Here is a 12,738-nt window from a genome sequence, read left to right as displayed (position 1 = left end):
AGTATTTCGGCCTTTAGTCTGTCATCCTCTGTTTCAGTACCATTTTCGTCACAGAGTGTCTGGACATTTTGTTTTGATCCACCTACCACTTTGACATAAGACCAAAATTTCTTAGGATTTTCTGCCATGTCAGTACATAGAACTTTACTTTCGAATTCATTGAACGCCTCTCGCATAGCCCTCCTCACACTACATTTCGCTTCGCGTAATTTTTCTTTGCTGCAAGGCTTTGGCTATGTTTATGTTTGCTGTGAAGTTCCCTTTGTTTCCGCAGCAGTTTTCTAACTCGGTTGTTGTACCACGGTGGCTCTTTTCCATCTCTTACGATCTTGCTTGGCACATACTCATCTAACGCATATTGTACGATGGTTTTGAACTTTGTCCACTGATCCTCAACACTATCTGTACTTGAGACAAAACTTTTGTGTTGAGCCGTCAGGTACTCTGAAATCTGCTTTTTGTCACTTTTGCTAAACAGAAAAATCTTCCTACCTTTTTTAATATTTCTATTTATGCCTGAAATCATCGACGCAGTAACCGCTTTATAATCGCCGATTCCCTGTTCTGCGTTAACTGTTTCAAATAGTTCGCGTCTGTTTGTCACCAGAAGGTCTAATATGTTATCGCCACGAGTCGGTACTCTGTTTAACTGCTCAAGGTAGTTTTCAGATAAAGCACTTTAAAAAATTTCACTGGTTTCTTTGTCCCTGACACCCGTTATGAACGTTTGAGTCTCCCAGTCTATATCCGGCAAATTAAAATCTCCACCCAGAACTATAACATGGTGGGGAAATCTACTCGAAATACACTCCTGGAAATGGAAAAAAGAACACATTGACACCGGTGTGTCAGACCCACCATACTTGCTCCGGACACTGCGAGAGGGCTGTACAAGCAATGATCACACGCACGGCACAGCGGACACACCAGGAACCGCGGTGTTGGCCGTCGAATGGCGCTAGCTGCGCAGCATTTGTGCACCGCCGCCGTCAGTGTCAGCCAGTTTGCCGTGGCATACGGAGCTCCATCGCAGTCTTTAACACTGGTAGCATGCCGCGACAGCGTGGACGTGAACCGTATGTGCAGTTGACGGACTTTGAGCGAGGGCGTATAGTGGGCATGCGGGAGGCCGGGTGGACGTACCGCCGAATTGCTCAACACGTGGGGCGTGAGGTCTCCACAGTACATCGATGTTGTCGCCAGTGGTCGGCGGAAGGTGCACGTGCCCGTCGACCCGGGACCGGACCGCAGCGACGCACGGATGCACGCCAAGACCGTAGGATCCTACGCAGTGCCGTAGGGGACCGCACCGCCACTTCCCAGCAAATTAGGGACACTGTTGCTCCTAGGGTATCGGCGAGGACCATTCGCAACCGTCTCCATGAAGCTGGGCTACGGTCCCGCACACCGTTACGCCGTCTTCCGCTCACGCCCCAACATCGTGCAGCCCGCCTCCAGTGGTGTCGCGACAGGCGTGAATGGAGGGACGAATGGAGACGTGTCGTCTTCAGCGATGAGAGTCGCTTCTGCCTTGGTGCCAATGATAGTCGTATGCGTGTTTGGCGCCGTGCAGGTGAGCGCCACAATCAGGACTGCATACGACCGAGGCACACAGGGCCAACACCCGGCATCATGGTGTGGGGAGCGATCTCCTACACTGGCCGTACACCAATAGTGATCGTCGAGGGGACACTGAATAGTGCACGGTACATCCAAACCGTCATCGAACCCATCGTTCTACCATTCCTAGACCGGCAAGGGAACTTGCTGTTCCAACAGGACAATGCACGTCCGCATGTATCCCGTGCCACCCAACGTGCTCTAGAAGGTGTAAGTCAACTACCCTGGCCAGCAAGATCTCCGGATCTGTCCCCCATTGAGCATGTTTGGGACTGGATGAAGCGTCGTCTCACGCGGTCTGCACGTCCAGCACGAACGCTGGTCCAACTGAGGCGCCAGGTGGAAATGGCATGGCAAGCCGTTCCACAGGACTACATCCAGCATCTCTACGATCGTCTCCATGGGAGAATAGCAGCCTGCATTGCTGCGAAAGGTGGATATACACTGTACTAGTGCCGACATTGTGCATGCTCTGTTGCCTGTGTCTATGTGCCTGTGGTTCTGTCAGTGTGATCATGTGATGTATCTGACCCCAGGAATGTGTCAATAAAGTTTCCCCTTCCTGGGACAATGAATTCACGGTGTTCTTATTTCAATTTACAGGAGTGTATTTTCCAAATTATCCTTCAGGTGTTCAGCAACAACAGCTGCTGAGCCAGGAGGCCTATAGAGACATCCAATTACCATGTCTGAGCCTGCTTTAACCATGACCTTCACCCAAATTATTTCACATTTCGGATCTCCGTCAATTTCCTTCGATACTATTGCACTTCTTATCGCTATAAACAAGCCTCCCCCTTCACTGTCCAGCCTGTCTCTGCTGTATACATTCCAATCTGAGTTTAGGATTTCATTACTGTTTACGTCTGGTTTAAGCCCTAGTACTATGTGGGCATTGTGACCGTTTATTAATGAGAGCTGTTCTGGAACCTTTCTATAGACGCTCCTGCAGTTTACTATTAGCACATTGATATTGTTATTCCCTGTTGCATTTTGCCTACTCCTACCTTGCCGCGTCTCAGGAGGCGTCTTGTCGGGCCTAGGGAGGGAATCCTCTAACCTAAAAAACCCACATGTGCACTCCACACGTACTCCGCTACCCTTGTAGTAGATTCCTGCGTGTAGTGCACGCCTGACTTATTCAGGGGGACCCTACATTTCTCCACCCGATAGCGGAGGTCGAGAAATTTCCACCCCAGATCTCCGCAGAATCGCCTGAGCCTCTGGTTTAAGCCTTTTACTCGGCTCCAAACCAGAGGACCGCGATCGGTTCTGGGAACGATACTACAAATAGTTAGCTCAGATTCCACCCCGTGAACGAGGCTTTCCGCCTTCAACCAACTCCACCAACTGACTGTACGAACTGAGGATGTCCTCTGAACCCAGGCGGCAGGAGTCACTGGTGCCGACATGAGCAAAAATTTGCAGTCGGGTGCACCCAGTGCTCTCTATCGCCACCAGCAGGGCCTCCTCCACATCTCGGATGAGACCCCCCGGCAAGCAGACAGAGTGAACACTGGCATCCTTTCCTGACCTTTCCGCTATTTCCCTAAGGGGCTCCATCACCCGCCTAACGTTGGAGCTCCCAATAACTAATAAACCCCTCCCCCCGTGTACCTGCTCGGACCTTGCTGAAGGAGCAGGCACATGTCCACTCACAGGCAGAGCGGGCGATGCCACACAGCCAGCCTCCAGATTGACCCTCCGCCTCGTGCGCCGCGAACGCCGCTGAACCCGCCACTCCCCTTGGGGAGAGGGTGGCCCAACCGCATCCGGTACCCGCGAAAATGTCTCGACAGCAGGGACAGTGGGTGAAGCATGTAACACCTGGGGTGTACCATGCGATGCACCAGACTTCCAACTGCCACTACACTCCGAGGCAGCAGCCTGTAACCGGCTGACCGCGGCCAACAACACGTTCAGCTGTTCGCAAACAGTGGCCAGCTCCTCCTGCGTCCGTACACAGCAGTCACACATCCTATCCATTGTAAGAAATCAATTTACTGTAGAGAGTTAATCGACTTTTAACTAGACTGCTAATTCACTAAAGGCTGCTGATAGTTGACTAAACTGTGGTTACTAGACATTTCTTGTAGAAAACAATGAAAATAGCACTACCTGTCTCTGGAATGTATTGAAAACAAACACTAGCACTACTGGCACTATGGTTGACTAAAGGGACTCTATTCAAAACAAACACGAAATCTATGGAACACTATTACTAGCACTCGACTATTAAATCTTCCTAAAAGCAAAAACACATGGAAGAAGAAGTGACAAGTAAGAAAAACATACAGTTAATACTTAAATTAACGTAGCTCGCTGCACAGCAGAAGTGACGCAGATGGCAGTTACGACGACACCCTTTTTGCAGACAGTTTACGAAGTTATTCGACGTGTTTGTAAGCGTAAACAGAAAATAAAGGTAAAAGATACTGACTGAATAAAAACAACAGGTTGAAAAATTAAATGGCGAAGAAAATTGGGCTACCTGGCGTATTCTCATGAAGGCTGTCTTGGAATGTTACGCTGTTTACGATGTTGTATGCAGAGCTTTTGTGAAACCGGAAACAAATGTTGAAGATTATCTAACGAAGTTAAATTCTTGGACGAAAGCGAAGAAACGTCTTGTTTTGTCACTAGAAACAAAACCGCTACTTCGAGTAGGTACATGTAAAACTGCAGAAGATGTTCGGGATAAATTACACTAGACTTATGATATTCAGTCTGCTGAAAATATCGACTTGTTGCGACAAAGACAAAGAAGAAACAAATCTAGGAGCTGCAATGTTTTCAAGAACCAAGGGAAGTGTACCTACACAGCAATGAAGCAAAATGAAATTGGGTAATGCGAAAAAGGTGCAAAATTCAAGCAACTGCGATGTGAAGAAATGTTTTTCATGTAGTAAAATTGGACACATTTCGAAAGTATGCAAAATGGGCATAGTGTGTTTTAGATGCAAAAACAAAGGTCATACCTCCAGGAACTGTCCTACTGGTGGTAGTGGTTCTGCAATGTTATCAGCTGTGAAAACATTGTCATGACAAATTCCAGAAGAAACTTTGTTTAAAGTATGTAATTTACCTACAAATGTAGATGTATCAGAATGTGATGAGTGGTATATTGATAGTGGCGCGACACATCACGTTACAAATCTTCAAGACTGGTATGTTTTATACACTCCTTTTGATGTACCACAGAAAATGGACAGTGCTAAAAATAATGTGCATATCGAAGAATTTGGGAGTGGTCGTATTGATGTTGAAACTTTTAATGGAAGGGAGTGGACCAAACGATATTTTGAAGATGTATGGTATTGTCCAGATGGTGCTTGTAATTTATTTTCTGTTAAAAACGCTGGAGAAAAAGGTATTGATCGAAGTATCAAAAATGATGGTAAAATATGGTCATTTTATAAAGACAATATTCCAATTGCTATTGCTCTATCTTAAAGGAAGAATGAACGTCATCACTTGGCAGTGAAAGTGATTAAGTAAGGAAAGTCCTGTGTAGTAAAGGAAGCTTCTCATACTCTCAGTTGTAGCATGAAAGATTTGGGCACCAGAACAAACGACGTGTACAATCATTTTTTACTGGTCATGATATCAGTGTAAGGTTAGACAATGAATTATGTGAAGGTTGTACGCATGGTAAACATCATAGGCTACTTTTTGGTTCATGAGTTGACAAGTCAGCTAGCCCAGGTGAATTAATCTTCGCTGATATCTGTGGTCCAATCGAAGAAAATGATTTAGCTGGCCCTCGATATTTTCTTGTTTTTAAAGATGACTTCTCAAGCTTCAGAGTGACATATCTTTCACGGAAAAAGGATGAGGTAAAGAAGAAGTTGCCAATATTAATAGAGATGGTGAAAACACAAGCTCAATGTACAATTAGAGAACTGCAGACTGATGGTGATAAGGAGTTTGACAATAATGATATGAGAAGATATGCTGAGTCAGTTGGATTCCTTGGTTGTGCCATAGACACCACCGCAAAATGGAGTTGCTGAGCGTGAAAACAGGATTATCTGAAAAATGGTACATTCATGGCTACAGTTAGCAAAGCATATCCCAAAAGCTATATGGGGAGAAGCTGTACTTGAAGCTGGGTGAACGAAGGTTAAAGAAAAGACACCAATAGAACTATTTTTGAGAAGGAAGAGTCAGTTTAATCACCTAAAAGTATTTGGGAAATAATGTTTTGTCTGGATTCCAGCACAGAAAAGGAGAAAATTTGATGCCAAATCTTTGAAAGGTTATATAGTTGGTTATGATGACTGTGGCTGTTGTGTATACCTTCCAGATAGGCATTCAGTTATTGTTAGCCGAGATGTAAAATTCAAGGACGCAATATTAAAGCAATCATTGAAGAGTGATGTTACCAAATTAGTTGAAATATCGACACTGATGATACAGAAATATCTGAGTCTTATGATAACGAAATGTCAGAAGAAAATATTACAAGGCTGGATCATCAAGATCATGTAGAAGCAACTGAAAATGCAGATGGTCATCGAGTTTTGAGGGAAAGACAAACAAATAGAAGGCCAATACGTTACCTAGATGAACCTGAGCAGCCCAAGATGATGATGCTGAGAGACATTCCAAGGAACTACGACAAAGCAGTGAAATCCTCAGATGTATTAAATTGGAAAGCTGCAATGGATGAAGAAATGGACTCACATCAAAAGATTGGTACTTGGAAATTAGTTCATTTACCAGCTGGCGGGAAGGCTATTGGCAATCGATGGGTGTTTGCAATTAAATTGGATAATAACAATGACATTGTATGGTACAAAGCACGGCTAATTGCAAAAGGGTTTAGCCAAAGGCCAGGGCTTGTTTTTTACTGAAACTTTCAGTCCTGTGGTTAGGTTTGAAACACTGAGATCCCTCTTGTGCGTTGCTGTTCAAAGAAATTGGAACATAAAACAATTTGATATTAAAACAGCATACTTGAATGGTAAACTGGAGGAAGAAATTTACATGGAACAACCACAAGGTTATTATGATAACGCAGGCCATGTCTGCAGATTGCTTCGAAGCTTGTATGGACTGAAGCAAGCAGCAAAATGATGGTATGAGTGTTTAGTTACACCTTAACAAATCAAATTTGTTATCTTGGCTTGCAAGTACAAAGATTTAATGATTGTATGAAGATTAATCAGACCGCATATGTGAAAAAAGTGTTAACCAGGTATCATATGACAGATGCAAAGCCAATATCATTACCAGCTGAGCCTGATTGGATACCTGGTAATTCACCACCAGCTACTGAGACCAACACTTACCAAGAAATTATAGGCAGTCTCACATATTTAACATTGGGGACACTTCCAGATCTAGCTTATGCTGTAAATGTTGCTTCAAGAGCATAATATTCGCCTACCAAAGGACACCCAAAATTAATTAAACGGATTCTTCGCTATTTGAAGGGTACAATAAATGATGGAATTTAGTTTAGGAAAACGAACAATTCTGATACAGAGGACTATAGCGATGCTGATTATGCAGGTGAAAAATTGACTAGACGTTCAACAAGTTGAGTTTTAATGAAGTTTTGTGGTGGACCAGTAATGTGGAAAAGTAAATTATAGAAATGTGTCGCACAATCAACAATGGAAGCTGAATTTGTTGCTGCCGGTGAGGCAAGTAAATCTTTAGTGTGGTTTGATCTTTTTTTGAAAGAAATTGAAATTGTTGAAAAGAGTACAATTCCTACTTTACGCACTGACAAAGTGCTATTAAATATATCAAAGGCGCAGGATTCTATGAATGCTCGAAGCATATTGAAACACGCTATCAGTATGTATGACATTTAGTCAATAAGAAGAAGATCAATGTTGAGTATGTTTCAACACAAGATCAGGCAGCTGACATTCTTACTAAGGGCTTATCAGCAAAGAAGCTATCAAGAATGAAAACATTGACTTGGATGGAAGTAACTAATGAAAATAAAGACTGAGTTAAATTCTTGATTCGGTAATGAAATATGAACTTGTGGGAGTGTGTTAAAGGATTGTAAATAATATTTCAAGCTCATATTTGTTTCTGTTAGATGTGTGCAAGTATCTTTGATGCAAAGTTAATGTTTGATGTATTTATTCTTTGTATTAGAGATTTGTGAAGTTTTAAGAAAAATATATAGTTGTTCTGTTGTTGATCTTATGTTAAGTTGTACCACTTTAATAAATAAGTTAATGTTTGATGTATTTATTCTTTGTATTAGAGATTTGTGAAGTTTTAAGAAAAATATATAGTTGTTCTGTTGTTGATCTTATGTTAAGTTGTAGCACTTTAATAAATCTTTTCATAATCATTTAGAGGTTGGATATATATATATATATATTTATCCTAACATTTATTATATAAATAAGAAGCAACATTGCCTTTTTCTCCCGAAAATATCATTTATAGACAAGTAACCTAAAAAAATGTGTTTGATTCTGCTTCCAATATGACAGTTGTGGTTAATACTCCACATGCCTACAGGACTTTGCAATGTTAACACAGCAGAACACAGACATCTGTATAAGTGTAATGAAATGAAAACAGTAGTACTGAGTCATATGAATGCCTCACTTTTGTTCCGACATAATTGAAGACTCGGGAGAAAAATTTTACACCTGGTGTTCTACATGGCAACTGCACACACAAAAACTTTTTGCTGACACTACAGCCACCTACATACGTAAGCTTTTCCTGTGTTACCTTCAAGTACTGCACTTAAACTATTCCTGATTTAACTGTAATATTTGTAATTCCCACTTTCATATCAACAGCCTCAAAATGCATACTCTAGACCTCGGGCTATGTTACATGTCAGTGTCACACCAAGCTTGTGGGGAATTGGCGGGAGGGAGGCATGGGGGGGGGGGGGGCTGAGGCGGAAGCATGTCACTCTCCAACAAGTGGTGACCAATAATTAAATGGTGGAAAATTTACGGGTATAGGACGGCTCACCATTTGGAAAATGAGATTTTTATTATTCACTCATGGTGTTTAACATCTATCATTCCTTTAAGATCGGATAACAACTCCAATTATACACAGTTCAATCACTCATTCTGCACACTTATTTCATAATTATGGCACTTGTAAACTGCAAATCCCCTAAGAACTGTCTTGAATCTTTAGGATTCTCTCTCAAGAGCCTTGATGTGGATAGATAAGTACAGTAACCAGTAATCTTAGTTGGAACTGCACCTGGAAAATCACAAGGATTATTAAACATTTTTGCTGTCACTAATTACAAGCAGTATAATTGACCGAATAGTATTGTTAATATTTCCTGTAATGAAAGCCACTCAATGGGGGATATATTACATTTGCATGAACGATCCCACTTACGTAATTAAGTTAATCGAAACACTTAGAAACTAACCTCTCGTCTGACAAAGACAGTCTAAAGACGCAGTGGCAATTTCTCCAGATCTGTTGACAATGATGTTTTGAATTATCGCTTTACTGAGTGACTGAAATGTAGTCCGGGTACCTGTGAACATAAAGCAGTGTAAACACTGAGCCTGAAACATGTTTTGGAAACACAGAAACACATATCTGTAGCAGTGTCGGTACAGATCAAAGAAAACAATGTTTCAGGCTAGCTACCACTTGTCACACCGCTCCATGGCGCTAGCATGCGTGTGTATGCGTTATCAACTGTTAAGTGGTGTTATTTTTACTATGGTGTCGTTTTCGCTTTATTTTTCTAAAACAACATAAAAACACTGTTAAAAAACACGATGCACTTGCAAAAATTGCAGCAGCTTTTGGCATGGACAAGGGAAGTGTAGAGAAAGATATACGATCGCTCGTGGTTGCTCACAGGCGTGAGAAAAGAAAAATTATTTCCAGCAGACCATCTGGTAGTGGCGCAGGCACTGCATATGATTCCAACTGGTTCGGCTATCGGCTGCTGCAGTTCTTGGATGTTGTTCATGAGCCGAAGGAGACCACAGATACTGTGGAAAATGAGGTACGAAAATTATGCTTGTTTTTTTCCTTATTCGTATTTTGTGGTATACAGTGAAAGGTGGCTACACTGAGCCACAGCGCCAGAGATCGCTAGAGAGCATTGTTCCGCCGCCTCCACTGGCAGTGATTATTGAGATGTCGTAGTGGTCAGTGCTTGGGGAGAGCTCGTGGTAGTCAGTGCTTGGGGAGAGCTCGTGGTAGTCAGTGCTTGTTAAGAACTCGTAGCAGAGAGTTTTTGTTGAGATGTGCTAGTAGTGAGTGCTTGCTGAGATGTGATACTGAAAAGTTCTTGTTGAGATGTGGTAATAGCGAGACGGTGTGGAGATGTATTGTAATGATTAGTGATTTTGGTCAATATATGAAGGTAACGAAACTTGATTTATTTTTCATTATTTAATGTCGTAAATAATGCTTCATTACAGGTTCAGTCAACAAAGCATCTGGCTTGTGTTCTTGTATTAGAGTGTAATCCTGGTTTCTTGCGCAATTGTAGTATTTCTATTTTCTTTAATTACTTCAGTATAAATGATATTTAAAATTTCTTGTGTTGTTGAAGAAGAACCGTGCCAGATGCGTACGTTGAGTCATACTTCCACACACAGAACAGTTATACTTGTGCTTTGGTTTCGTAGGTTTTATAGTTGCTGAGGACTTAATTAATTAATTGTGTTAATGAAAATTTCCATTTCATTCTTTGTTGTTGTTCTATGCAGTCAGATAGCGTAATAATAGTAGTCAGGGCCAACCGTTTACGAGACATTGCGTAATCGGACATACAGCTACGAAAGCAAAAAATTAAAATTATTTTCATTACATTTAATTAAGCCCCCATGCAACAGTCACATTCACCCATAGTTATTTTGCCACGGTACATTTCCTTGTGGGCTTAAAAAATAGTTAGCAAAATCGTCTCGAATTTTTTTGTTTTGTTTTTTTGTTTTTTGTTTTGTGGAAGCAGCTTTCCTTTGTATATTCTGCGCTGCAATGAAAACTGATGCAGTGTCATCTCGTCTCCATGTGCTTGGAATCATCTCAACTATTTGTAAATCATAGGACTCGAAGGTTCCATTTGGAGTGTACTCATTCCTTGCCTCAACATTTCGCCTTGAAAATTGTGGAGACACAGTTGTAAGTGTGACAGTTTTTGCCTTCTCCAGTTGATTTTCTAAACACATAAAACACTGAAGCCATAATGCCGAAAGGGTTCAACAACCATTCTGGCACTAGAAATTCTGTAATTAAAACCTCTCTCTTATGAACCTTTAACATGTTTTCCTGGGTAGGGTTTCATAATGTTTTCCTATAAGGAAAAGCTACAAAAACATATGGTAGGGCCTTTGTTTTTCCCTGTTTAATATGAATTCACATGTGCTGTGGTATTAATAAAAGAAAATTATGTGACACATTCATACAGTTTCAGTTAACGTTATTACCATAATTTTTCCAAAATTATATTCTCTTGACTTCTGTTGAAAACTTTGTGCAATTGTCTGAAATTTAAGGAGCAAATTGGGCCAAGTAGTTCATAAATCAAAAATTTTACAAAATTACATCTTTGCTTCTCTGGATGTTCTGAAAAACTACTGCATATACACTGTGAGATCAAAAATATCTGGACACCCCCAAAAACATGCTTTTTCATATAAGGTTCATTGTGCTGCCAAATACTGTCAGATACTCCATATCAGCGACCTCAGTAGTCATTACACATCGTGAGAGAGCAGAATGGGACGCTCCGTGGAACTCACGGACTTCGAACGTGGTAAGGTGATTGGGTGTCACTTGTGTCAAACGTCTATCGCGAGATTTCCTCCCGCTTAAACATCCCTAGGTCCACTGTTTCTGATGTGATAATGAAGGGGAAACGTGAAGGGACTAGGCACACATCTATCCAGACCATTACACAGGAATTCCAAACTGCATCAGGATCCACTGCAAGTACTATGACAGTCAGGCGGGAGGTGAGCAAACTTGGATTTCATGGTCAAGCAGCTGCTCATAAGCCACACATCACGCCGGTAAATGCCAAACGACGCCTCACTTGGTGTAAGGAGTGTAAACATTGGACGATTGAACAGTGGGAAAACGTTGTGTGGAGTGACGAATCACGGTACAGAAGGTGGCGATTCGGATGGCAGGATGTGGGTATTGCAAATGCCCGGTGAACGTAATCTACCAGCGTGTTTAGTGCCAACAGTAAAATTCAGAGGCGGTGGTGTTATGATGTCGTGTTTTCCATGGAGGGGGCTTGCACCCTTTGTTGTTTTGCATGTCACTATCACAGTACAGACATACATTGATGTTTTAAGCACCTTCTTGCTTCAACCTGTTGAAGAGCAATTCAGGGATGGCGACTGCATCGTTCAACACGATCAAGCACCTGTACATAAAGCACGGCCTGTGGCAGAGTGGTTACAGGACAATAACATCCCTGTAATAGACTGGCCTGCACAGTGTCCTGACCTGAATCCTACAGAAGTCCTTTGGGATGTTTTGGAACGCCGACTTCGTGCCAGGCCTCACTGCCCGACATCGGTACCTCTCCTTAATGCAGCACTCTGTGAAGAATGGGCTGCCATTCCCCAAGAAGCCTTCCAGCACCTGATTGAATGTATACCTGCGAGAGTGGAAGCTATCATCAAGGCTAAGTGTGGGCCAACAGCATATTGAATTCCAGCATTACCGATGGAGGGCGCCACGAACTTGTAAGTCATTTTCAGTCAGATGTCCACATTGACTGATTCATTGATTTTAACAGGAGAGCTAAAACAGCTTAGGTCTGACCCGCCACTGCCCGCACCGAAACTAGGTTTATTGTGCGGTGTCGCTCCCTGTATCTCTAGTAAAGCCAACCAGTGCCCTTAAATAGTACAAGGAGTCCCTCTACCAGTTTTTTGTTAGACACAACTTCTTCAGGTCTAGTTGTCCCGAAAATTCTATATCTTTTACTCTCCAAGGCCATGAATTCGAGGATTAGGTGTGATGCACTTTCATCACCCTCGTCACAGATCCTTCATTTAGGGTCCTCTTCCGTTATACCCATTGTGTGTATGTGTTTTTTGAAATTTCCATGGCCGGTCATCAGTCCAGTCATGAGTTTGATCTCTTTCTTGTTCAGTCCCAGGATTACAGAGCTTC

This window comes from Schistocerca nitens, chromosome 2 (genome assembly GCF_023898315.1).
Source record: "Schistocerca nitens isolate TAMUIC-IGC-003100 chromosome 2, iqSchNite1.1, whole genome shotgun sequence".
NCBI classification, from domain to species: domain Eukaryota; kingdom Metazoa; phylum Arthropoda; class Insecta; order Orthoptera; family Acrididae; genus Schistocerca; species Schistocerca nitens.
Note: the sequence above shows the minus strand (reverse complement) of the source record.